Source organism: Caloenas nicobarica, chromosome 9 (assembly GCF_036013445.1).
Source record: "Caloenas nicobarica isolate bCalNic1 chromosome 9, bCalNic1.hap1, whole genome shotgun sequence".
NCBI lineage: Eukaryota > Metazoa > Chordata > Aves > Columbiformes > Columbidae > Caloenas > Caloenas nicobarica.
Window position 1 is genome coordinate 11,414,402 of NC_088253.1, and position 23,736 is coordinate 11,438,137.

The 23,736-nt window shown below is 37.9% G+C and overlaps 1 protein-coding gene across 1 annotated transcript in view; it reads right to left on the reverse strand.

Moving 5' to 3' along the window:
- CDH11 (cadherin 11) overlaps positions 1 to 23,736 on the reverse strand; it is an 82,949-nt gene that overhangs the window by 37,437 nt on the left and 21,776 nt on the right. Inside the window, exon 2 of the mRNA XM_065640603.1 lies at positions 3,943 to 4,073. The gene's annotated coding sequence lies outside the window, so the exon portion shown is untranslated. The remainder of the gene's footprint in view (positions 1 to 3,942; positions 4,074 to 23,736) is intronic.

Here is a 23,736-nt window from a genome sequence, read left to right on the forward strand (position 1 = left end):
ATGCATATGTACAAGACACATAATTTAGTATTCTCTTATGCTTACTTTTTCCAGCCCCTGATCTGTGTGTTTGTTCTTGGAAGCAGGATGGTGTATGTTTTAATAAATGCTATTATGCTTGTTTCTGTTATTAAAACACAAAGACAGCAACTGTAGAGAGCATTTATGGTTAAAGCTGACATCATTTTTCTCAACAAATCTCCATCAAAATTCTTTCTGACAGACTTTGCTTTATCTTTTGGTTTACATTTCTCACCTTTAAAATAACTACGGAAATCTTGTCAGAAATAAATTTTATCAGAACACATTTTTCACAACTAAACCCAAAATATTTGAAGTTGTTTTGACTCATAGTAATTGGATATTAGGTGATTTTTTTTTTTTTTTAGTCAATATATCAGCCTCTTAACACCTTTTTCTCCTCTTATGTCCCATCTCTGCGTTTTGTGCAGTGCAGCCTCTCCTTTGCTCAGGTAAATCTCCTGCTTTGGGGGAACCTCAGGAGTTTGCTGTGACAGCCCAGCGGGCAGAGCACATTGCAGCCCAAACAGGGCCGGGATTTCCCAAAACCTGGGAAAATGCAGAGCTGAGTGTTTGATGACCCAGTTGTTTCAACATTTGAGCTGAAACAAACTTCTTGTCGCTGAGGCCTGAATTTCAGTTCAGGTAAAAGTTGTTTCCAACAACAAACTGCACACTTCAACAAAGCCAAGATTCTTTCGAGGCAACAGTGCCTTCATACAAATAATTTTCTATTAAAAAGCATATAGGAAAATCTAAAATGTCCGTATTATGAGGTATTGTGACTATAAGAGATAAGACAGTGTGAACATATTTCCCATCTTGGTGTCTTTTAGAAGTCGTCTTAATTTATAACAAAATAATCATTCTTTGTTGTATCCATTTGACCACAATGTATTTTAGAATTACTCTAACAATATTTCCAAAGGTGTTTTAGCTCAAGCAAGTCTTGAAGAGTGCCAGCAACGCAGAGGTGACAAATTCAGACTCCATCTCGTTACACAGACTATGTGAAATGAGAGTGACACAAGCAGATTGCTCTTCTTAACATTTCACTCTCAGGCTTTAAGAAGAGCCTCAGGATTTGTTGTACTTTGGAGCATCATCCTACTAAAATCAAAGGTTTTCCCTCCATATATGAGCTTATTTCAGACTACTAATATTAATCCAAAAATATACGCAATAAGCTAATCCTGCAGATATACTAGGTGTTTGTTCCATGTTGTAGTTCTGTGGGTTGAAGTTGAGAATGCAAAAATTCAGGTCTTAATACCTATGTAAACGTCTACCTGTATAGAAGTGAGATGCGTAATACAGGTTAAAGCAGGCAATTGGATACGTAACACTTTCTGTTCAGATACAGAGGCCTCGTTAAATGTGCTAGCACTGTCTTAAGACAGGGTGATTCTAAGTAACTGAAAATTAAAATTAAAATTAAAAAACTGAAAAAAACCCGCCACATGGCATTTGTACAGAAACAAAGCTATACAGCAATTTCCTTCCAAGATCTACTTTGTGTGTCATGCATACCTTGTTTTTCCCATTATAATATAGACTATGTGAGAATTAAAAACAAATAATAAAAAGGTTGTTATAAATGAAAGAGGCAAGGTATACATTATACAACACTGATTTATACATATTACTCATATATAATGCTTTTCAGAGTAATATAATTGAGAATAAGTTTATCCATTGTGCCTACTCTCACTCCCTCCAGAACTTCATTATAGAAAATCCAACCAGTACAGGAAGGAAATCCCTAGTCAGGATTTCCCACTTAATGAAGCTACCGACATCTTCCGGTGTGACCCAGCAGCCAAGCCTGTGTTCCAGCTCCCAGTGAGCTCTGTAGTGCCTTTCTGTCTGGCCTGTTGTTCTTTGTTCCATTAACAATAGTTAAACATGAATATTTACCTTCTCAACTGTTTGATTATCTAGATACTGTAACAGGAAATTTGCATTCCTGAACATGCACAGCTGGAAACAATTTAAGAAAGGAAGCTCCTTCAAAAGAAGAGACTTTAAGAAGCATATGGATGCCCAGGTTTACATGATAATCAACAAAAGCGGTGCTTATTCCTCCTCTTTTGTAGGGAGGCACTTCACACTCCAACCAGAGGGAACATCCCACCGTCACTCTGCAGGAAGCTTTCTTTCAGAAATGATTTGCTCAAACTCTGAAATGTAAAGAAGCCTACAAAAATAGACACAACAGTTTCTCAGATAAGACATGAAAAAAACTTGAGTAGGGACCCAGTTATCTCGCATACTAGTGAGAACGATGGGCCTTCAAGTTTTCCTTTAGGGTTATTTCTCGCAGTTCTTTAATTTGTAAAAATTAAATCTACTTGGAAGTGGAGCTCTGAAGTCAAGAAGAGTATAAAGAAGCCTGAACTAAACCTTGAAGTGAGATAGAAGAAAATGCCAGAAGAGACAAACCGAGACAGCAGTGAGCAAACTCACATAACTCCGCACGGAGGGGAGACTAAGAGAAACTGAACGCATAACTGAAGGTATTTTTGCTATGTCTTCATGATACCCATATATGAATTTGGAAACTAGACAGGAAGTTTTCAGTCAAACCAAATGCTCTAACTTAAATCTATTGAAAAGCTCTATGTGAACAAGAACTGAGTATTGTTTGCCAAAATTTGGCCCTTATGTTGAATGAATGACAGGATAAGAATCTCACAGGCTGAGCTAGCGCTCTTCTAAGAAGCAAAGGAGCTCACGCATTTTGCACATAAACTGAATGCTGCTGGTATCACTGTCAAATAGACTCTGTTTCAGCCTGATATTAACTGCTGCAGTCTACCTTAACAAGTCGGTGGATACCATAAACACATATCCTATCTAGCTGCTCACAAGGATGTTTAAGTATATGGCCAATTTGGCTGCCAGAAATAAGATTATCATCATTCAAGGACATCTCCACAGAACAGAGGCATCTGTCAAGCAGGACTTGAGTGCATTGAATGTAAAAAATGTGAATGAGTCAGCTAGACAAAGAGCTTTAATATCCTGGCTTTGTACTCTTTATCCTAGACATGCCTTTGATTCTGTAAAAATTAAACTATTTACATACTTATTATCTATTACATTTCATATCTTTCTGTGTTAATTTTTAAAAAAAAATCACACACAAAAAAAACCCCAACCAACCAACCAAATACACAAACAACATGAATGCTCCTGTAAGTGGACAATTCTCACCTCTGTGGAATCACTGGTTTCAGTAATAGCACAACTGAAAGTCACAGAGGATATGAAAAAGGCATCAGAGCAGCAGATATAACTGGTTTTAGGTCTAGGCTTTTCTGTACTGCTCTTCTTCCACAATTTCCACATTCACGTTCTCTGAAGCCTAAGAATCACCGCTAAATTCTTTTTCTAACTCAAGTCTGAACAGTTATATTAATCTCATTGGTATTGCACAAAATATTGGAGAAATACACCAAAAATGAAATGAATTACTCACTCATCCAGGCCTAGAATAAGAAATATATGAAGCTTTTTGACTGCTAAAATCAAGTTGAAAGCCTAAATATTAGAAAATTTCTTACATTTCTGTTCTTCTGTGCTACATTGCTATGAGTTTTCAAGAGTTTCTCTGGATGTTTTAAACAAGAAATCAAACAAGTGTGACCCCAAAAACGCATGTTATCCAACTGTGCTTTACAAACACAGAAGGACGGCCAGTGTCCTCCAGCATCAGCTCTCCTGAGTGACAGTCAGGACCAATGAATAAACTCTGAGATGCATGAGCAAAACTGGCTGATAGCACACAGCAATCCAGGGATTAGTCCCTGCAGAAATGTTCTCTGTATTGTACAAATACTGTGGACACTTACAGAAACAAGAGACCAGCTATGCATATCTGACTTAACTCAGATCATAACGTTTGGATGTACTACTTACCTTCACCCACTGGAAACTTGTTGCCAATTTATGTAGCATATTCCACACATTTGAAATGCCACTCAATGAGACAATGATGACAATGCAGATGTCAGCTTTCTGCTGCCACTTATCCAGCACTTCAGCTCCGGCTGCAAAGAATGAAAAAAGTCCATTTGAAATCCAATGCGGTGTAGGTACCATAATAAAAAACAACTGAAGTCTAGCCTATCAACTACCACAGCAGCCTAAGGAGAGTTTAAAGACTAGCAATTAAATAATACTTATAATTCCAAGGAGAAAATTAATAAATAGCTTTTACCTTAACAGACTCACTACTGCAAAAATGTTCCCATAACTAAAATGCCGGAGGCCATATCAGAATGCCTTCACATCTCTTTCGTTATCTCCTGAAAAAACAGAGTTCTATGGAAAAATCTGTTCTGGGAACATTATCCAATACAAGACATACTGTAGGGAGAAAAGTAACAGCTGCAGATACCATTAGCCAGCAAGATGTGCTTTGAACATTTCTAAGTGCTCTGAAGGCATATTAGAAAATTAGTATTTTTACCGTTATGATGGCGAATGGAGTAGGTTATTTTAGTAAGTAGAACTTCCACTACAGTAGGGAGAAGATCTCTAGGGTAAGACATTTAAAGTGAGAATATAAGCAAGAGGTGCCTCCGCCTGTAAGAAGTTGTTTTGATGGCTAAAATTCTTTCACAAATGGGATAGCAAGTTGAGACAGCCTGAATAAAGGCTGCAGAAACAAAAAGAAGCCAGCTGAATCATTCCTTATGAGGTAAATCTATTGAATTTTTATGAGTAGGTTAAAAATGCTCAGTTTCACAGAGCAGTCCCTCATCATCTTCTGTTTCTGACAACATGTTCCCACACAAGTAAAATTATAGTTGATGTGACTGAAGGCAAAAGAAATACTGTGTGTGATCTTTTGTTATGTACTGATGTAGACAACGGTATTTCCGATGCTCATTTGATACCTTGATAGACTCTTAAATGGGTACTAAATGAATCCTAAAACTAGGATTCATTCCCACCAGGGAAGTCAAGCTAGATTACCCAGTACTTTCAAATTTATTAATTGAGAATTTCTAGGAGCAGTTATTGGAAAATAGTCTATGTAATTTGGGTTGATACATCCAAATCAGTATTTTTCTGCAGTATTTAACTCTTCAAGCTGTTTTATCCCTATGCATCCTCTATTTTATATCCACTTTTCACCCCCATGAAAGCAACCAAGTTTTGCTTGCAAAATATAGTTAAGCAGCACAGGCCAAATTTCAAAGTTGCTAGGCAAAAGTGTTGAGGAGAACTGAATAGGTATTGACTGAATATTAAATATTCAATATTGCAATATTTCACAAACATATTTCACATTTAATTCATCAACAGAAGAAATAAAATCATGTGGCTTCTGTTGCCAGTTGTGACTGCAGATACATTGACCTACTGTTTTTAAAAAAATTGTGATACACATTCAGTAAAAAACACATTCCTAGAAAGTGAGTTTTGCTAAGATAAGCTCTATGAAGTAAGTCACTAATACATAAAGCACTTGCTTTATAAAAATACTCTACACATGCAACATATTTCTGCATTGAAGTATGTATGGCACTCGAAAATACGCTCATTTTGCAAGCCTTTTTCTTTTTCATAGAGGACCTTTTTGAACTAATGCACAATTCATATGAATGAATGAAATGACTAAAACTGAAAAAAACTTTCTCATTTTTATAATTTGTTCCGTATCTTCACAGATGACAACATCTGTACAGATGACTTTGCAGCTCAAGATTCCTTTTTGCCCAGGACATTTTAAGTTGCTTAGGTAAGTATTTCTCAATATATCCTCCTACATATGCCTGTGGTCTAATTTTTTCAAGATCTGCTTTTGCTTTTAAAAGCAGCAAATAGTTGGTAATACATACTACCAGTCCTCAGCCTGACCTGCTATGCTATTAAGCTTTTTCCTCTACACACACCTGACCACCAGACAGCGAAGTGCCCACGTACATAATAATTTAACTGTCAAGTAAAGGCTCCATTTTCCAGCTATGCTGCATTTAAACAGACCTCAAAGTCTATGAAACAATATTTTTTGTAGCACTAATCATTATTTGAAAGAAATAAACCTTTACATTAACATAAAGCAAGGAATCTCCTCCAGATATCTATTTTCATGAAAAACATGATTTAAGACTGCTGAATGATTTCCATCATTACGATAACACAATAAATAGTTTAGCTGATTCATACAAAGGTATCAGATGCTACTTTTACTGCATGTTTTTATTTTCTCATTTTATGCTGCAGTTGAATGGGGCTTCATCAATAGCAAGGTTCTGCTGACTGTATAACCTTTACAAAAGAGAGAAAAGCCAAAAGGAAAACAATTGCTGTATTTACAGAAGGCTGTTTCAAAGTTCAATTATAATTACATGAAAACTCAAAAATAAAAATCCATTAAACAGTTCCAGTGCTCCAAATAGGTTTGACACAGTGGCACTCTATCAAATCTCCTAACAACTTTTTTTTCTTGTAAAATAAGCCGTGGCTTCAGAGTTGGTTTATACAAAGTGACGCCTCAAACGATTTTGAAATGTTGCTAGTTAGAGGGGAAAAAAAAGCCCAAACCCATTGTCACTATGGTAATTATTTCACAATGCCTGATGTTAAATGGGCAGTCCTGTGGCCTAAGAAGCAGCTGAATCCTGCATTGTTCTTGCATGATAAAAAGATTTGAAAGTCTGAAAAGCAGAGGAACGGAATCTCACAGCTTCTTAGACTTCTCTCTGAAAGGGCCATTGTAACATCATCATAAATCCTGGGCTCCCCAGGCACTTGACAACTAAAGCAGTGGACAATAGAATTCTTGTGTTGAACAAAACACTCCTTGTCTGCCAAAGGGCTTATCTGCTTCATTTACAAATGTCTTTCATTGTACCAAAATAATTCCCTATTAGAAAAACTATTAGGAACAGAACTAAATAAATATTCACAGCTTTGTAGCCTGTTTGGCAAAATGAATAAACTAATACAATCAAGGACATGCGAAATACGAGATTTAAATCAAAGAAACCCAAAACAACCCCAAACCTCCATTTATCTTCCTGTCTTCATCTTCCTTTTTCCTGATTGCAGGGAATTACACTGAATACACATTTGTCTCTATGAAAAAGATCTACGTATATTGCACTCATTAAAAGAGATGAAAAATATTAGAAATCTGCAAAGATCTCAGCTTGGAGCAAAATTGTATCCAATGTGCTTTTAAAGTTAAATATTTCCAGAACAGCAATTACAGAAATAAACTTGGGAACATATCTGAGAGTTTAATGAAACAGAGACAAAATACTTAAAATTTTAAAAGGATTAAAACTGTGGATTTATAACTACATATGTTTAGGTCCTTGTTACTAAGAGATTACTGAGAGACAAAGGCATTAGGGACCAGTTTTTGAAATGAAATGGTCGCCAGATTATTGCAAAGAAAATTTTGGCAGCTATCACAGAAATGAGACTAAAATATCCCAAATCTATATATACATATGTAACTTCAATAGGCATTTCTAACATAGACTTCATTGCATCAGGTTTTCACTTAAACCGTTATTTGATTACATTTTACTAGAAATGTGCTTGTGGAAAGACAATATACGCCATATGCAATTATTAAGGAAAAACCCTACCAATCTAAAGTATTGCCTAAGCAAGAACTATTGCCCATATTCAAAGTGCCAGAGTAATCCATACAACAGAATTAAATCCTTAAGAAGTTGAAACTTCTTGACTGAATTACTGATCATAAACTACTTAAACAATTCCAATATAGAAAAAATGTTTTTTACATAGCCCAGGCAAATGGACTGAGTGGCTGAGTAGCTTTTTTTCACTGTGTCTAATTACTACAAGGCTACAAAACATACAGGTTATTTCTATCTTGCATATTAAACAGATATTCAAGTGGAAATTTAAATATTCAGAATGTACACAACACCACTGCTAAATATGAAAAAGAATCTAACAACATGTCAAATAAAAATAACACAGGTTTGAGTTCACTTTCATAAGACAGAATCCAAGATCTAGGAACATGTGAGCTTTTCATAGTCCTACTGTGAATTTGCAGTCTGACCCTGTCACACACCACTTAACCCTAGAGCCATTTCTAAAAGTGTACAAAGGCACACTATAAAACATTTCACCTATGAAAAATGTATTCATCAGTACAAAAATCAGAGGAAAGAGGCCTGAGTTCAGAACTCCCACATGCCAGCTTGGGTGCAGAGCTTCACCTTTTTGCCCTCACCTTCTCTCCTCAGTGAATAATTAACTGTTATAAAGATACAGGTATAAGTTCTGATTTAACATAAAGTTTAAACTTGACTTCTCGTATGCCATTTGTTGATGTTTGCTATTTTGTGCTATGCATCGCCAAAACTCCCTCCTCCTGAAGTTCTGTCACCTGTTTAAATATAATTTGCATAAAGTTATTCTGATTATTTAGGCAATTTGTAATTCAGGAATATGTCTTCAACAAAAACTGTCTCCTGCCACCTCTTATAGTTTTATTCTAGTTCCTACTACATGACGTGCAATGACACCACATTTTTACATAGTCAGCAGCCCCTGTTTAGGTATAAAAATTGGCTCTGCATGGAATTTAAGTCTTTTAGTGCAAGAACAGCATTTAACCCTGCTAGAGAATATATATATCTGGGTGCCTTGACTAGGAGGGTAGTGTCCTTGGCTATGTATATATTGCTCCTGCAAGCTATTATCTTAGCATCTAAATAAGCTTATCCTCCGAATCACCTTCCAGGAGACTTTATCTTTTTCCACTTACTATGGGCAGCTAAGTTAAGTTATGTGAATCCCCACATGCAGCAACCAATACAGCATCCTAGAATAATTTAGGTGGGAAGGGACTTCTGGAGGTCATCTGGTCCAACCCCATCACTGAAAGCAGCACCAATTTCAAAGTTGCTTTAGGTAATTGAGGCTGTCGCTTCATCAATGTTAATAGCTGAAATTAGCAGCATGACCAAGGTCTCTCTGTGTGGACATGAATGCTTTAAGCGCTCACCAACATATGCTGAAAGACGTTTACATGAAAAATAATAAACAAACCAAAGGGCGTTGCATCAGAAATAATAAAAATAATTTGTATAATTTGCCTTATAAATTCACATGCAATTACAGGGTCTACTGGCAGGTCAGAGCCAATGATTTAATGACTGACCACATTTCAGGAGGGACTGGGAGATGTTTGCACGGCTCTGTGTGTGCTCCGGAGCATCCGGACCCCTGCAGCAGCCCTAAGGTGCACCTGGTGCTGAGCAGCAGTGACGCAGGATCACGCGCTTCCTCTCGCATTGGCTTCCATCGCCACAACACTTCAACGCTTCAGGTTGCTTTTGTTATCTCCCGCTTCTGAGGTGGGAAAGTGTTAATATCTGTATCCTGGAGAAGCTAAGTTTTTAACCCATGATTTGAATAAGAAGCCTGTCATAAAATGAGGCTTGAAAAAAGATGTTGAACCAAACAGTCGTGCCGTCTTGTACCTTTCTCCAGAAGGAAAGAAGGACCTTGTCACCCAGCGGCATGCCTTGCAGAAGGCAGGGCACACGAGAAAGGCAGGACATGCAAGAAAAGGACAAAAACCAAGAGCTGCGGAGAAGGTTTCACACAAACAGGGTTCTGTTCAAATCAGGTAAACAGTCCCTTTCTCTTTCTTGTGAACTATTCTGATTTTATATTCCACTCTCTGCCAAAATACTTTCCCTTGGTGTTCCCATCCCTGCACCGTGCTGTTGAGTGCTGACTAACATTCAGCAGGCTGCAACGCCACAAGCAGGGAATCGGTGAGCCTCACCACTTCGCAGTACTGGGCATTGAAAAGTAAGTGACCATCCTGAGTACTGAGCTGTTAGACACGAAGGCCACGAACCATGGCAGAAATTACCAAACTAAAAAGCAGAATAGCTGTATGCTCTTGTGAGAGAAACAAATACATCTTAACTTTTCAGAGCATTAACAGACTGCAGACTAAAGCCCAAATCTGTCCAAGGCCAAATTAAATAGCAGTAGAAGTTCGCGTGGGCTCACAAGGAACAAATTAGCTGCCCTTATAAAAAGCTCTTTACAGATCACGTGAGCACCCAGACCCTGTGCTTACCCAACACAATATGACTTTTTCAGTTCTTTCTTGCTTTTGGGTCACAAGTGCCTGAAGGCAGACGATAGGCCCTTGAGGATAAAGTCTGTATTCATTAGCTTCATGCTGCTCCAGTCCCATCCTATCCAGGTACTAAGAATACAAGTGGATCAGGAGGCCCGAAGGCAGGCATGTTCTGTCATTTTAAATATCATAAATCAAGCCCTCCATTTCAATGTTTCCAACTTCTCTGAGTTTGTTCTAAAAACTAAATTTGGAAGAAGAGGATCCACAGTGAGTAGATACATACTTTTTATACACACTTGCCTATATAGATATATATTTTTTTTTATACAACTTTTTCATGCATAAACAAATACTTCTGTGTACACACTGTACATAATTTGAATTCTCTGCATTTAGAAAAAGTCTTCATTTGTCCTCAAAAAGCTTAACTTTTTATATTTGCTATCTAACAAATTAACTTAAGTGTATGTTCTTGAACCACCACCAGTAAAATGCTCATATATATTCTGTCTTGGATAAACGTATTATAGATACAAAGCATACAAAATCAGTTACTACCATTACAAGAGGCACAGAATTGCTCTAAAGCCTTCTAAGTCATGCTTGAACTCAGCTTCCACCAGCAGCAGATGTCAAAGGCTACGAAAGTGGGATCTTGTCATCATTGAAAATACTCTTATGGCAAGTTTTCCCTGCAGATTTTTTTTCTCGTTTGTTTCCTCCCCTTGCCATTTTCATATGCATATTCTTGGTGCTTTTCTTCCAGTGAACAGAAATGGTCGGATCCTTCCTCTAGAGCAAAGCTACAGCAAAGGCTGCCTTCACTAGCATTTGGCGCTCTATTTATCTTATTCTTTCTCTGCTGCCAATTTCAGTAGCCTGTTCTCTATTTCTTTCCTCTGGCTTTCTTCTGCTCTCTTTTATCAATCCCTTCTAGTGACCTGAAAAGAAAACCTAAAAATTGAGAGTCACTGAAGTATATGCTGAATGCCCCTATTAGTCAAGCTGTAGGGGACACTCAGCACTGAAAAAAAATTTAACTAACCTTTCAAAAAATCTTTATATAAATGTTCTACAAAATCATCCTGCTGGTTCCAGGTCTACTGGAGACACCCAAGAAAGAAAAATTCTGGGACATCAGAGATACCATAAAGGAGAATACCTCAGAATTCGTCCAAGAGACTCAAGAGAAATGGAGGTCTTTGGTCTCAGGGACATTTTTTCCTACCTTCTCCCTTTTATTAATAAATAAAGAAAAGAGGGGTTGTTCAAAGTCACCATAGAGATCTGATGTTTCTGAATTTCTCTGTGCCTTATTCAACTCACTGAATATCATCCCAGAAAGTTACATGATTCATTCTGGGAAGCCTATTGCAAACCCAGCAATGGCTCTTCAAACAGATGTAAAGCTTTTTTTTTTTTTTTAAGTTGAATTCAGCCTTATTTCTGGACTGAATATACCTCTTTCCTTATTCCCCCCAATCCTCCTCCCACACTCCCACAGGTCATAGCTTCTCTAGATCTGGGGAGAGTGGAAGGAAGGGAAAATGGAGAGTAAACTCATTTTAGGTCAACTGAAAGGCATTCAGTCTTTGTCTTTTCTAGTCATCTTTTCCTCATTTCCTTTTGTGTTTTCTCAAAGGGCATTACACAGTTGGCTTCTCAATCAAGGACAAGGCAATGTCAAACACATTAGTTTGTCCATTAAACAGTCTTAAAGTATTAACGAAAGAAAACTTAAAAAAATGAAGAAAAGCAAGCTAAACATTACTAACTAAACATTACCAAGCCTCTTCAAATTATACAATTCAGTTTTCAGGACTGAACAATACTGGACAACTGATACTTTGATACTATCCTCAATAGTACATAAATTTTTAAAATGGTAATTAAAGACACAGCAAAATGTTAATGATTAAGTGTAGAACCCAGAAGATGTGCAAGCATTAGGAGCATTTCATGATGCCTAGTGTGCAGTTTCTACTCACAACTAATACAGTTTTCCAGAATTTTAGCAATTTTTTTAGCAAGGATGATATGATTTTCCACCACCTATCATTTCAGGATATTCCACTCTGAAAATGACAATATATTTCTATTTTTTATGGAGTTTCGTTATTTAGTAGCATGCCTACCTGTCCTTGAGAGTCGAGACATAAACACAGATCTGTATTTCAGCTGCGTCATGTAATGAAGTGCTCATAACACTGAAGATCACAGCCAAAATTAACCAGAATATTTGACAATATTAATATTTAACATTTGTCTGCTATTCATTATGCCTTCAAAATGCCACCGAGACTTTAATTTTCTCTAGTGTAATTATTATAAGCTATGAGCAAGTGTGTTATGAGGTTTCTTTAAAATAATGATTGTGAAATAGATATATGCATAACCAAATAATAACAGAACAAGTGCTCTGCATATTCAGAAGAAACTGCATAATTAGGAAAGAATTCCTACTAATATCAATGAGAGGTTTGCCTGATGGAGGTAGGCCTAGCTGCTATAAAGGCATTTGCTGTAAATAACAACGAATGAACTCCAGAGTACTATACCACTAGCAATCATCTAGTAAACTCAGACGACCAAGAAGATACATTTATGAAAAAATAAGGATGATTAAAAAACAAAACACAAACACCAAACAACAAAAACACACACACAAAATCAAACAAACAAGTCCTAGTTAATTGAAACCTGAGAACCTATCTCTACTATATTAAATTATTTCAGAAACGCAGCTACCCTCTAAGTTTCAGTTGCTTTCTTTTGGGACTCAGCCAGGAGTGCCCAATATTAACATATCTAGACAGAAAGGAAAACTGTATCTAAAAGTAACTTAATGCCTAATAAAAATCAAAGATAACTTATAATAATGAAAGAAGTTGCTTTGCCAGCTGTGCAGAAATGTGGCTCTCCAGCAAAAGCACGGAAAGGTCTATTTGCAAAAAGCTTATATGAAAACTTAAAAGTAGAATAATTTTCATACAGCAGAAGCTTTTTTCCTTTTCAACTGAATACAACAGAGATGGAAGAATATTCCAGGCCATAACTTAAGTCTCCTGGGTGGCCTTGGGCAGATTTGCTGGAAGTATCTACACAGCATATTGCTGGCAGATGTGAGCTTTTTCTGCCCAAGTTCCAAGCTGAGTTGAAGCTGAATAAATGTGGTTAGCACAGCGCTGTGCCCAACCCACCAAGCCCTACTGCGAGCCGAGGCATGTGAGCTTGAGATCAGACCTGCTAACTCAGATTTGGCACCACGATAAACACGTTTGTGTAGCTCTGGTGGGCTGAGATTCCATCTGCCAACAATAGACTTTGTCAACATGCCCTCTGCTCCTCAGCTCCATCACTAAACTGGAGATAATAATTAACGCCTGTATCTGAAAATGCTATTGTGAAGGTTAGTTAATTTACTCTCACAGTGAATGTTAAGATGTTCTAACAACAGAATCATATAGCCATGTAGTTATTATTATTTTTTCACATGTATGCTTTTGAATGGAGCCAAAATATATACATACAATACTTAATATATATAAACTATGTATATACACACTTAATGTTCAATTTGGTGAGCTCTCTCTTTGGATAATATAAATAGATATTTATATCTTTAGTATTATCTTCAGGTTCATGAGACTGATGAGTATTTGACAACTCAATGTATCTAAACAAACCTGTTATTTTGTTTTCAGAAAGTGCCAACCTAAGTGAGTCATACAGAAACAAGTCACCTAATAAGTTTACCTAAGAGCGAGGACAACTTTGCTTCAACACCTTGCTGATTCTCCAGTCAAGATTCACAGCAATTGCAATTATAATGTAGTCTTTCTTAACAGACAGCATTCTGCATGCTAAATTATGGCTGAAGATGTCAGAAAATTCATTTGAGAAGCTTCAAATGACAATACCAAGCTTCCTCACTCCTCCTTTAAAAAGAAATCTAATTATTCATTCTGTCAATCTCATGCAAAATGTTCTGTGTTTTTTCATTATTGTTTACTTATTACTGTAACTGTAGTGCATTGAGAATAGAGAGAAAATGAGGAATAAACCACAGAAACTCCACCAAATGCTGGATTTTTCCTTTTATATTTTGTATTTTATTCATGTGCTGGTTTTATGCTTTTATTTTTCAGGGCACAGGAACTTCCCCAACCACACTGGAGAAAATAAACCTTAACAATCCCCCACATCAAGACAGTATAATTTTACAAGTGGCTACATAAATCATCTTCCAAAAAACTTTGTGAAGAAATATCTTGTGGCATTGAGAAATACACAATGCTGCAACCCAAAAGGTCAAGATTTCATGGTTTAAAACAGTGGGCGTCCACGAATGTGGTACAATGGACTGAAACAAAACTGGCTGAAAGTTGCAAGTTTCACAGCAAAATCCTGTGCAGATGAGACAGATGAGTTTAGATGACAGCAGGGAAGCCCAGACATTTGCACAGCACCAGCGCAGAGCACCCTTTCAAAATGCACCGCCCGGGTCCCGCGCACAGGCTGGTACCGGAGCCCTGGGCGCACAGTCACACTCTGCTCCTCCTGCCCTTGGAACGCCACAATCTGCCCCTTTCCCCAAGCGTGTGTGCTGTGGGCATGGCCCTCACAGCCTCTGGAAACACAGAAACCTGCCCAGCTGTGCTTCGTGCCACACAGATGTTAACACGTGCCTTAGGAACAGGGAGTAAAATTACATATTATCAGAAATATGAAACATGGACAGTTGGAAGGGAAGTGGAGCTGTTGAGCTCTACTTTTTCCCCTATAGATTTTTTTGTGCCCTGAATTTCCAGTATCAAAGTTACCTCATTCCAGGACAGAAATATTTCAATTAATTAATAATTGCAGGAAAGGATATTTACGAGGAAGAAAAAAAATAATCCAAAGCATCAAAGAGACTTACGAGCATAAATTCCGTTGAAAGTCTTAAGTTCTTATATGACTAAATCACACTGACTTTGAAAAAACTTGTGGTCTTGTGCATCTGAAGATCTTCCCCCGTAATAGCAAACTCAAACCTATAGTTAAATGTAATAAAACCCACATGTGCAACTGTTCAGTAGCTTTCAACAAATGCCATTTATTTTATTTTCCCATATCAAAGCCAGCATGAGGTTTATGCTCTAAAGGGTATACTTTCCCAGAAACTACCCAGGTAAGGAGGAGATTTCTATCCGAGCTCTTGTATGTACAGGGCGAATGACTGCCTAAAGATAATGTAGGGATATTGTGGACTCGCCACAGTCTCAAGGGACAGCACATCACACCGTACCTGCATTTCCCAATCTACCAGCTCTAGGACAGCCGTGCCCGCTCTCTCACCGCAGGTTGGGGGCTGTACAGGACCCCACGCTTGCTAAACTCAGCTCTGAGTAGAAGAGAGCAACTCGTGAAATAGAACGACATGTTTAAATGTCTTAAGAAAAAAAAAAAAAAAGCCTTAAGAATGAAGCCAGCAAGCTTTGAAGAGCCAGCAGGCTCCCATGTTAGCCATATGCCTTCATATGTCTGTTCTGTGGGAGTGTTACAGCTCCTGCTGTTCCATTCTTCACTTTTTAAAGAAAACGTTACAGGGCCACAAGGACTCACAAACATTTGTTGACATTTCTTCTAGGTCAGCCTTAGGAGGCCTGCAAGAATTTAAACATATGGCAGTATTTAGTTGCAAGAAGGAATGGCTTGTTTCAGAGAAAAGCACTATTTAGTTGCAAAACAGCTTAATCTGCCATAAAGGTTTTAATTTTTCTGGCCAAAGTCCAAACTTTTCCCATTACATTTTTCACATTATATTTTTAAAGCAACAGTGGTGTGCTGCTTTGGGCTGGGATAGAGTTAATTTTCTTCTAGTAGCTGGTATGGGGCTGTGGTTTGGATTTGTGCTGGAAACAGTGGTGATAAGACAGGGATGTTTCAGCTATTGCTGAGCAGTGCTCACACGGAGTCAAGGCCTTTTCTGCTCCTCACGCCACCCACCAGCGAGTGGGCTGGGGGTGCGCGAGAACTTGGGAGGGGACACGGCTGGGACAGCTGACCCCAACTGAACAAAGGGATATTCTGTACCATATGATCTTCAAGGTCTTTTCAACCAAAATGATTCTATGAAGTCGTGCTCAGCATATAATGCTGGGTGAAGAAGAAGGAAGGGGGGACGTTCAGAGTGATGGCGTTTGCCTTCCCTAGTAACTGTTACGTGGGACGGAGCCCGGCTGTCCTGGAGACGGCTGAACACCTGCCAGCACTGGGAAGTGCTGAATGAATGTGCTTTGCTTTGCTTGTGTGCACAGCTTTTGCTTTACCTATTAAACTGCCTTTATCTCAACCCACGAGTTTTCTCACTTTTACTTTTCTGATTTTCTCCCCCATCCCAGCAGAGGGGGTGGGATGAGTGAGCAGCTGCGTGGGGCTTAGTTGCTGGCTGGGGTTAAACCACAACAAGCAGATTATCAGTGGAGCTGGTATTATGAAATACTGCACAGTATTTTCTATTGTCCTCCACACAAACAATATATTGATGTGGGGTTCCAGATCAAACAGATTTGATGTGTGTCTAGATTTGAAAAGGGGAAAAAAAGATGGGACCAATTGACTACTGAAAGAAAGGTTATTTCCCAACCTTGTCAAAGGACACGGAACTGTTGCCATTTTGAACCACAGGATAACTTGAACTGGCTTCTTAACGTGTTTCAGTAGCCGTATGTACACATTTGCAAAGCAGAAAAATGGGATTTCCAAGACTTTATCTTGTTATTCAGGTGACATTGTTCTACATCAGTTGCTAGTAAATGCACAACAACCCACTTGCTGACATTCTTTATATCTTGCTGTTAAAAAAAAAATAAGCTGCACACAGACATTTGCACTGAGGTTTGTCTCAAGCCATGAATAAAGGGCAGCACAATGTTAAACTTACTCAAAAACACACTGGGAACACACCTGATGTAGCTATACTGACCGAGCTGCAGCATCAGGTGCAGACCATAGCAACCTACCTCACAAGTAAAGGTAAAAGCCCCATGAAGACTATTTTTTCTTCAATGTTTATTTCCTTCAATATTAGAGCACACTAATGAAGGAGCTCCTGCCACCCTTTTCACATGCATGATACTAAAGGGCCCACAATCTTGCCTATTAGTTGTACAGTGCAGTATTTAAAAGAAATAAAGCGAGCAGTTGAAAGGTCTTGCATGAAAAACACGAATGCAAGAGACGCTCTCTCTTAAAAAATATTTTTTCCATACTATACAGTAGACAAGGTTTTTAAAAGGTAAACCTGACCCAGTAATTTTGCTTCTCCTATGATGTTCTGTTAACTAGGATCTAATCTAACACATCAACTAACATGAACCAGAAGTTGTCAAATGAGCCACTAGTTCTTGCAAGTGGCCCAGGCAGGGCCAGGAGAGCAGCGGGGCAGCTGGGGCACCACAGCCATCTCTGCCGGGGAAAAGCATTTGCCCCAGCGGGTACGTAAAAACTGAGGAGACCCATGGTAGTATTTCTGGGCAAGCAAACACGCTGAAGGATTTTGAAACAACGCTCTTGTTTGGCAAACCCCTCTGGTTTTGAACAACATTTTGAAGCCTAAAAAGGAACCTGAGATTATTTTGGTGAAAACAATTGTAAGAAATTAACTTCTGAATGACTGAGATGGACAAAGAAATTTTATAGAAATTATAAGGGAAAAGCAAGGCTATCTAATTTTAACAAGTATATTGCACAAATAATAAAAACATCTGGATGAAGAAGTTCAAAAGATTTGGGTAGCAGACGTTTTGTTTGCACTACCTTGGGAGTGTTTTGGCTGGCAGCAGGCAGGTTGGGCGTATTATTTGTGGTGTTAGCCAGAAGAATGAGAGTTGCTTATGTGTGTGTTATTTTAACCCAATTATAGACTGGAAAAGAATCAAAACATTCTGAAATTTAAAATTAGTCAGAGGACAAAATTTTGTCATTACAAATTGTGGACATATAAATTATATGAACAAAATTTCAAGGTCAAGTTACTTTTATTTAACTTTCATACAACAAAACTATCATGCAAATTTGCTTAATGGGATAACTATCCAAAAAGTTGCAGACTTAGCAGTCCTTAAGAAACAGAACATGTTATATCTCATATAGCTTTGAAGAAAAAGTTTTTTATAATTTTGCTAAAATTAATTTGACATTTCCTTAAAGTTACCCACCTACATTTAACCTTTATCCAAAATTACCTTTTATTCTAAACTGTTCAGTAATAAACTGCATGAGGCATTCTGATACTAAGGGAAAATAAAAACTGAGTTCCAGGATCCCGTTATCAGCAATAATTGCAACCAGGCAAATAAAGATTACTATGAGTGACTATGGTTACTATGAGTAACCAGTGACTTCAGAGGAAACAGTAAATCGAACAAATATTTTTAGTCACCACATAACAAATCCTATGACTTAGGGATGGGAAGATTTGTGCTCAAAAGCTGAATTTGGCCACAGTAGAAGGTCCTGACTGTATGGAAGACATCTTGCACAGTATGAAGGAACTAGTCCACTTGACGGAAATCAGCCGCAAAGATTTTAGTCAAATGCACATTTGATGCAGTAAATAAAAATTAGTTGAAAGCAAACGGTCTAACACAGTAGTGCCCAACCTTGCAGTTGAATTTGAAGCTTAAAAATATGTGAGACAGACAGATCAAAAGATACATCAGCAGCACAGGAAAAATAACAAAACAATGAATAAAAGGGACTGCATGACTCACAAGTCAGTAAGAAAATGGCATCAGAGAGATGAAGCCATCAGCTTGTAACAATAACGAAAAGGTTAAAAATAAGTTTTGTCTATTCAAAGAGTGGCAGGAAGACAACTGCAAACTTTTTGTTGCCTTCAATGGCAATGCTGTAAAGCAATTAAAGCTGGGAATTGTAAAGAAATTTTTATAATGAAATTTTTATGCAAGCGCTTGGCATTAAATTCACATTCTTCACAGCATTATGATAGAAGGCAAGACACACAAGTCCATTTTTATCTTCAAGTAAGGCAAACAATGGAAATATTTTAAGTACCTCAGTGTGAGGAAAAAAAAGGCATGTGAGATTGAGTCTACAAATCAATGCCATTTTTCAAGGAAAAGACGAGATGTATTCAGTTCTGGATGTGGACAGAACATAAAAAAGTGTAAAAATAACAGAATGCAGGATGGAACAGCAAAGCTGCATTGGGCGGGGAGATCCTACAGAAGCAACAGGTTCTTACAGGATGCCGGTGGGACGCCAAGGGTTCTCAACCGTTTCGGGTGGCGCAACACCGGCACAGCCCCCTGCCTGCTGCCGTCCCGCGGAACCAGGGCCATCTGCCACGGGTTCCACTGGGACCAGTCTGTCTTACAAAGATGAACAGCTGTGCTTTGGACTCTTAGACACAACTTCAGCTAGCAGTTGTAATGAGAACCTAATTCCAATTAACTGTAAGCAGAGAAGAGTTTGTTTCTGTATTTAGCTACTTACCCCTATCTGATTAATTTCTCTTTTACATGATAAGAAATTGAAGATAACTCTGGTACGCACATGAGCAATTGTAAAAACTACGCAAATATTGCCAATGTATCCATAAATATTAATTTCATATTAAATCTTTTCTGATCAGATTCGCACGCTTTCGGATTCTATTTCTGCAAATATTTCTCTGAATTCTGATTATCAAGCATGTTTGCTGAAACAGCATATTTTAAGTAACTATTCACAGCAGACTTTCAACTTGTAATTGCTAATATGCATGTCAGAAACCCAACTCAAAGAGCTACACTTATCCATTTAGGAAACTGCAGGTTATCACATTACTTGTACGTCCCATCAACACAGCTCAAAATACATCAAATGATCATGCTAACAATGCATATTAGTGACCTTGTGCAAGCAGTCACTAAGATGAGGAAAGCTGATGACATACACAAATCTTTGCTGAATATTTTCCTGAAATTAACTAATTTTCCAAGAATATGTTAGTATGGAACTATTGCATGAACATACTGCAAATAGAAAAGCAAGATGGCCCTCGGTTAATGAATTCTAACTATCCTCCTATAAAGAACACCTTAAAAATCTCAACTATAGCTACACAAAATGTTTCTATATTAATGGATAAACAGAATAAACAACTAAAAATTAATTTGATGTGGTTTAATATTGTTCTCTGTAGACATGATGTACCTCCAGCTGAAATCAATGCAAGCCAGTTAAATAAATGCACTTGGCAGCTACTTGTTTGTGCCTTAATATATTAGCGATCCTTTTGATTAAATCAATATTTCATTAATGATTTTTTGCACTCTTAAATCACTGCAACTCTTTCTGAAAGTCACCAAATGTATACTGTCTTCTGCATGAACATGCAGACACAAAAAACTTGACTATCAAGTTCATAATTACAACATATCAACACATTTTCTACTCCTATACTTCTATATTATACTTTGGTCAATATTTGTGTTCCTCCGCTTGGCATGAGACAGTGCTTCAGCTACTTGTAGAGACTCTCATCTAGCAAAGCTACCTCAGAGGCAGCGTTTGCTCTTATTGCCTTGTTTTCTTAATATAACCCATTCAGCTGAACACACTTCCATACTCCATCATCGTTAACACAACCATGACGAATGCAAAATCTCGGAGTTGTACTGTATCTGGTTGTATCTTCCACTTATATGAAGGGTTATGAAACATAAAAAGGCCCCGCTAATATTAGATGGTTGTAAAGCTTCCTTAGCTGTCTGTTTTCCTTTCAACCATTTGTAATAAACATCTCAAGATTTTTTTTTAAGACAGATTCTTGCTGGCACAATACGTGCCAACTTCTGTTTCACCCTTTCATACCATGGCTGATGTATGTTGTGAGCCAGATACTGCGGAGATATATAGCTATGGAGAAATGCCATAGTAAAAAGAAGTGTAAAGCCCCATCTTATGTGAGATTAAATGTTACATCCATTTGTTTAGTTTTAACCTATAAATTCTGAAGAAAGGAGAAATTACATGACAATGATTTCATGGCAAGTTAGGAGCATCTGTTAGGAGAAGCCATAATAATCACAGTTAGAAATTCTCATTATCTATGTCCAGCTGAATGCCCAACACTTCTGTTGTCAAAACTAAACAAAGTGCATCCCAATTTTCAGCAATAATTAGCTACAATTAGCAAACTTGATGGCTGCCTCAATCAAAACCATCACAAGCGAGGTTTTGTAATTCCCACCGCTTCAGCTGAAATACAAATTTGGTTGAGATAATTTCCATTTATACAAAGCCTAATGAAATATATCAGGTCAAGCAACTACTATTTTTATTATCCAACAATATAGATGGCTTTGCTGCACTGAAACAACAAACATGACGAGAGCTGGCATCTGATTTATACACACACTTTGGTCCCACAAAATTAGGAAAAAGTAGATAAGCCAAGCAGAAGTTCAATGCACTACTAGAGTTTTTAAGACATTAAGCCATCCTGATGTATTAGCAGCATTACTCTGTAATCCTGACAAGATACTAGCAGCAGCTCAGTTTCATGCCTTTATTCTTACTAGGAGCATCTCTGCAGTATTTAGCAAGCACTCCATCCTCCATGATCATTTAGTACAATCCCAAATAAACTGCATACAGTTCAAGAATAAATTCTTCCTGCTCTTGGGAAATAACTCCAATTCAATAAATTGATATTAACCTTTTTACTGTCTTGCACTAAATACTAGCATGTTTTCAGTAACAGTTTCAGTTCAGACTTTCTCAGGTAGTTTTTGGCTGGAGATAAAGTATCTTGTAACTATTATCTGTTTAACAAGAGCTAAGGATTAATCACCCTCACCTGAAAGGCAAGATGAACTTGACTGTGTCTTTAAGAAGAGCACGACATTTTCTGGATGGCCAAAATGCCATTGCTAGGATCTCTTCAGCATCACCCTCCTTTAATTCCAAGATGAGCTAGTTTTATGTGCTTTAAAATGTACATATTCTTTTAATTTGTCGTTTTCACAACCTTAAGTATCTTTCCAGCATCTGCATTGGTTATTCTTTTCCTGTTTTGGCCTAGCTTATCTTCCTATTCCTAAATCCTAAAAGCAAAGAACATGTTTTTCTTAATTAATAGGATTTTTGTGTGCAGAAAAAGTGATTAAAAAAACCATCAAACCAACCCCTCCCACCCCCAAACAAACAAAAACCAACAAAACCAAAAACCTCAAAGCACTTTATTAAACACAGAGCAGTAACGAAACTAAAGAACATACAATATTCAGTCAGAACTCTCACATATGCACAAAGAAGAAACCAACTCTGCACCTCATTTTCATTAAATCTAATTTTTGGAGAAAAAGGAACAAAAAAAAATAAACAGGAATTCACAGAATCACAGAATCACAGAATGTTAGGGATTGGAAGGGACCTCGAAAGATCATCTAGTCCAATCTCCCTGCCAGAGCAGGAACACCTAGGTGAGGTTACACAGGAAGGCGTCCAGGCGGGTTTTGAATGTCTCCAGAGAAGGAGAATCCACAACCTCCCTGGGCAGCCTGTTCCAGTGTTCCGTCACCCTCACTGAGAAGAAGTTTCTTCTCAAATTTAAGTGGAACCTCTTGTGTTCCAGCTTGAACCCATTACCCCTTGTCTTACTGTTGGTTGTCACCGAGAAGAGCCTGGCTCCGTCCTCGTAACACCCACCCTTTATATATTTATAAACATTGATGAGGTCACCCCTCAGTCTCCTCTTCTCCAAGCTAAAGAGACCCAGCTCCCTCAGCCTTTCCTCATAAGGGCGATGCTCCACGCCCTTCATCATCTTTGTGGCCCTAAAGGCTAAAGGACAACATTATCAAGAAGAATGTTTGTCAAGCACTTTTCTCAGCCTACTGGCAAATAAAAGACCTAGTGTCAGCTGATTCTCACTCTCTGAATTTCATTTTTATTCGTACTAAACCTCCATAGTATAAACTCATAGATGCATTGCATATAAACTAATACTGGTGAGGAGGAAATAAACCCACAAAGGCTTCTATAGAAAGGAATGCTCCTAATATTTGTATCTCGTGTCACATCTTTTCTGTACTTGACCATCTTCCTTAGTGTCTCATTTCTGCTGAGCAGCTCTAGCACGTCAACCTAAGACACCTGTAGCCCAGGAGAGCTCTGACCTCAAGAAATACCAGTCAGCCGATTCTGAAAGAATGACAACTTGGCATTGATAGTTTCTCAGTTATCAGCAATAATGAAGTGCTTTTTGCACAGCAGAAAATGCTAGAGAGCCATGCGTGCTGCAGTAACATTAGCTTTCTCGGTGGGCAAGACGCAGAAGAGCTGAACAGATTTAGCAGTTTTGTCCTCGCGTAACTGTTATTAACAGACCCGAAGACTGATCTGTAACAAAGGGGTTCGAAAGCTTTTTTACTTTTTTCTTTTTTTGTCCTGCCTCTCCTTAAGCAATCACACCTTCAGGCACAGACACACAAGAACACCCCAGGTCTGAAGTAAATACACATTGCGCTTAAAAGCTCATACACAGAAAAACGGAAAATGGTGCTTAACCATAAGGACCAAGGGCTGTATTGTACTGCGTATGAATGACA